The sequence below is a fragment of the Pleurodeles waltl genome, unplaced genomic scaffold, assembly GCF_031143425.1.
Source record: "Pleurodeles waltl isolate 20211129_DDA unplaced genomic scaffold, aPleWal1.hap1.20221129 scaffold_91, whole genome shotgun sequence".
NCBI classification, from domain to species: Eukaryota; Metazoa; Chordata; class Amphibia; order Caudata; family Salamandridae; genus Pleurodeles; species Pleurodeles waltl.
The window spans coordinates 703661-708076 of NW_027150403.1; the positions used below are offsets into that span (position 1 = coordinate 703661).

At 48.4% G+C, this 4416-nt stretch overlaps 1 non-coding gene across 1 annotated transcript; it reads left to right on the plus strand.

Moving 5' to 3' along the window:
• Positions 1-3822: 3822 nt before the first annotated feature.
• TRNAP-CGG (transfer RNA proline (anticodon CGG)) lies at positions 3823-3894 on the plus strand. The gene has a single exon. It is a non-coding gene; the product is annotated as a tRNA-Pro (tRNA).
• Positions 3895-4416: the final 522 nt, after the last annotated feature.

Sequence of the window (4416 nt, forward strand, 5' to 3'; positions counted from 1 at the left end):
GAAAATGACGGAGCGTGGGGCTTGCAAATTTGGCAGAGCGTCGCGCTCAGTCATTTTCTTGTAAATCTGGGACAAAATGTCTAAAGGATAGAGGCTTTTTATGTCATGTTCGATGACGACCATGCAAATGACTCTAGTCATACTGCAGAAGAGAGCACCATGTGGCGTTTCTTGCTTTGGGATGTAGTCTCCCACTCTCTGCCACCAACCCTCAGGGCAGGGTGGGAGCCGTAGCACTTCTGTGCCCAGGCTCGTTGGTCTAGGGGTATGATTCTCGCTTCGGGTGCGAGAGGTCCAGGGTTGAAATCCCAGACGAGCCCATTTTAGCGGAAAACAATCAAATCCTGCTCAAAATACACAACCCCTCAACATTTCTCATTCCACTCGAAGCATTGTTGCGCAAAACATATTTTTTGCCTCAGGCGAAAAATGGATTACAATGCCTTGGCTTCCTTCCTGCTTGCTCTCAGTGCGCCCTGTGTGATGATTTCAAAGGCTTGCGTTCCCGGCATTAGGCCATCAGATATTTGTCTGTCTCTGCCCGCAGCTGTGACTTTTCAGGACGTCTGAGTGTATGCATGCTGGCTGACACCGCTGCAATTTTCACACTTACCCCTCGCATTCTGAGCAACTGCTGATCAAGTATAGAGGAAATCGGGCAAACATATGAGGGGAACTGTGCTCCTTCAGTCAAACCAGCAAGCTTGTTTCTGTAGTGTAGTGGTTATCACATTTGCCTCACATGCAAAAGGTCCCCGGTTCGACACTGGGCAGCAGTAGCTTTTGTGTTTGCTCACTAAAACCTCAGTCTCTCTCAATGCACACTTAGACAGAAATTGCCTTTAAAAACTTGTGACCTGTGTAAAATGTGCTTTACTATTGCAGGACGATAAAAAGTTATCTGCATCCCTCGGTGGTCGTGCATGTGCCTTGTTTCTTGTTCTTTTTTTTTTTTTTTCTTGCCCATGTTATATTGTGGGGCCTTTAAAGCTGTGACTTTGATAGGAGCATTGCAAGCGGCAGCATCAACAAGTGCAGACTGAAGAGTCAGACCTGCACAATGTTTTGGCTGTCAGGATGGCCGAGTGGTCTCAGGTGCCAGACTCAAGAGAGCTTGATCTTCAGTGAAGCTGAGCCTTCTGGTCTCTTCATGGAGGTGTGGGTTCAAATCCCACTCCTAACAGGTGTGTTTTCTTCCCTTAAATCTTGCTCTGCTTGCACAGCCAGCTCCTCACACCACTATCTTTGGAAGCTGCTGTGGCATGTGAGGAGAAATCCACCAACCCATCGGCTGGGCCCTCAATCAAAATTCTGTGTATTACTGGAAGGGGCATCTCAGGCACACCTTCTGTTAGAGCTGCACTTTATGACAGTAACTACCATGCTGGTTTCTACTTAAGCAGTTGATTCTATCGTTTGAAGTGAGTCTCTCCTGCCACCTTTTGGGCAAAGAAGACACTGCCCCTGCAACAACACAGGCAGACAAGCTCAAACTGGGTTTCTTGGTTAGGTGGGCGTAGCATATTGGCAATGGTGCCTCCTCGTGACTTGCAATTTACATGAAGAAGACAGAGAGGCAGCTGGGAGTAGGCAGTACCCATGAACCCCTGAACACTGTCTTGCGACTTGCACACAATTCTGAAATGAGGCGGGGGAAAGGAGGTGATTTCCCCATCAAGGGCCATTCCGGGAAATCAGCCATCCCGCGTCTCCCAGGTGAGTGTTTCAGGCCTATGAGCCACTACTATAAATCTCGCCTGATCGAGCGCTGAGCGAGCAAGTGTGCTTGAATCCAAGAGGCATGCTTCTCTGGCTCAAGAGCTAGCAGGCCCTTCAGTGCTTCTGGTCTGGAAGTCTAAGGTGCAAGGGTCCAGGACTTGCAGAGGGTTACAACTACCAGAAAGGGTCTGCTTTTCACATCAGTGTCCTAGTTCAGCTCACTGGCACAGGGCATCTTGACTACCTCTTTCCTTGCTAGAGACAAACAAAAAATCCTTGACAGAAAACATCAATTGCTATGGCACGCTTAGAGAGAGAGCCTCCGAATGGCCCTGCTTTTCTGAAAGACGCTTCAGAAGATGTTTCAAATGCCTCTGCAGCAGCAGTCTAGTTGGTATAGGGGTATGATTCTCGCTTCGGGTGTGAGAGGACCTTGATTCAAATCCCAGACAAACCCTTACCTTTATAGGTTCAGTCTGTGTTTTAAACAGGAGTATTTCTGCTTTTCACTCTTGTAAGTTGTCATGTTGCAATGCAATACATGCTTTATACCTGCGTTGAGACGGTTCAGCATCATGAAGGTATGCAAGATTTCTTTGCAACTGCTTTTCTGTGCTGGAGCAGCAGTGCTCATAGGAACATTAAATGCACAGTGCTTCTCCATGGTAATTTCGGGTCCAGTTCTGAAATCACCTCTTGGAATGAAAGTGATGCCAGTTCCTTTCTTCCAAGGCAAGAGATCGTGTTCCGGAAGGCTCAGCTTTGAGCGTCATGAACATTGGCCCTCAGTCCTTGCATCCCAGTCCAATGCAGAGCCACATAAAGCAGACAGGAGTGTCTGTTTCCATATTGTGGTAGTTCCAGTACAATGCATAGCCACATGAAGCAAGCCGGCAAGTGTGTCTGTTTGTGTAGTGTAGTGGTTATCATGCGCACCTCACATGCAAAAGGTCCCTGGTTCGAAGCCAAGCAAAAACAGCAAGTCGCTGGGCTTTTTCCCAGTATTTGCATTTCCTGACTCAGCTGACAGGCAAGCTGAGATAAAAGAGACTGTGTCTATCCCTCACCATCGTGAGGTACTACGCTCCTGGGGCATCTGTCACAGCTCACCAAGAGGAGTTGCGCCAGCTTACGTCAGTCAGTTGCTCACTGTTTGACCTTTGCATTGAAGCCTGAGCCTACCGCATTCAAGCCAGCCAAGGAAGGAAGGTATGAGAGCGAAAAAAGCTTTCCTGCCCTCACCAAGAACACACACCTTGAGCAAATAAGGTGCCAGACTTACAAGGCCCAATTGCCAACGGAGCATCACTTTTAGTGACGCCCCGGTGGCACTATGCACTGCGCGGTATTTACAAGATGGCGTTCAGCCACTTTTTGTGGCTTAACACCTCCTTGTAAATACGGCACCTTAGCACGCAGCGCTTTCCCTGGAAGGGGCGAGCAATGGGTGTTGCTGTGAGTGTGCCACAGCAACACCATAGCATTTTGATGCTGCTCCAGATTTAGGAGTTGTCGTAAATCTGCGTCAGCGCCAAAATCCAACGCCATCCCAGGGGTATCGTTAGAGTGGCGCACTGAGGAGAAATGTTTTCATTTCTCCTCGTTTTTTCTCTTTCTATGTGTGCTGCATTCTGCAGCACACATAGAAGTAAGAGCAAATCACCATTGAAGATTTTTCTTTTGGCCAGGAAGGTGTCCCTTCCTGCACAAAAACAATTTCCCCCTCAACGCAGTCATCCTTGTACCATGGTGCAAGAACGGCTGCGTTGGCGCTCAGCAGCTAATTTAGAGCTGGCGCAGGGGGAAGCACAGGGGTGTGCTGTATTCTACTAAATACGGCGCTTCCCTGCATTTTGAAAATGACGGAGCGTGGGGCTTGCAAATTTGGCACAGCGTCACGCTTAGTCATTTTCTTGTAAATCTGGGACAAAATGTCTAAAGGATAGAGGCTTTTTATGTCATGTTCGATGACGACCATGCAAATGACTCTAGTCATACTGCAGAAGAGAGCACCATGTGGCGTTTCTTGCTTTGGGATGTAGTCTCCCACTCTCTGCCACCAACCCTCGGAGCAGGGTGGGAGCCGTAGCACTTCTGTGCCCAGGCTCGTTGGGCTAGGGGTATGATTCTTGCTTCGGGTGCGAGAGGTCCCGGGTTCAAATCCCGGACGAGCCCATTTTAGCGGAAAACAATCAAATCCTGCTCAAAATACACAACCCCTCAACATTTCTCATTCCACTCGAAGCATTGTTGCGCAAAACATATTTTTGGCCTCAGGCGAAAAATGGATTTCAATGCCTTGGCTTCCTTCCTGCTTGCTCTCAGTGCGCCCTGTGTGATGATTTCAAAGGCTTGCGTTCCCGGCATTAGGCCATCAGATATTTGTCTGTCTCTGCCCGCAACTGTGACTTTTCAGGACGTCTGAGTGTATGCATGCTGGCTGACACCGCTGCAATTTTCACACTTACCCCTCGCATTCTGAGCAACTGCTGATCAAGTATAGAGGAAATCGGGCAAACATATGAGGGGAACTGTGCTCCTTCAGTCAAGCCAGCAAGCTTGTTTCTGTAGTGTAGTGGTTTTCACATTTGCCTCACATGCAAAAGGTCCCCGATTCGACACTGGGCAGCAGTAGCTTTTGTGTTTGCTCACTAAAACCTCAGTCTCTCTCAATGCACACTTAGACAGAAATGACCT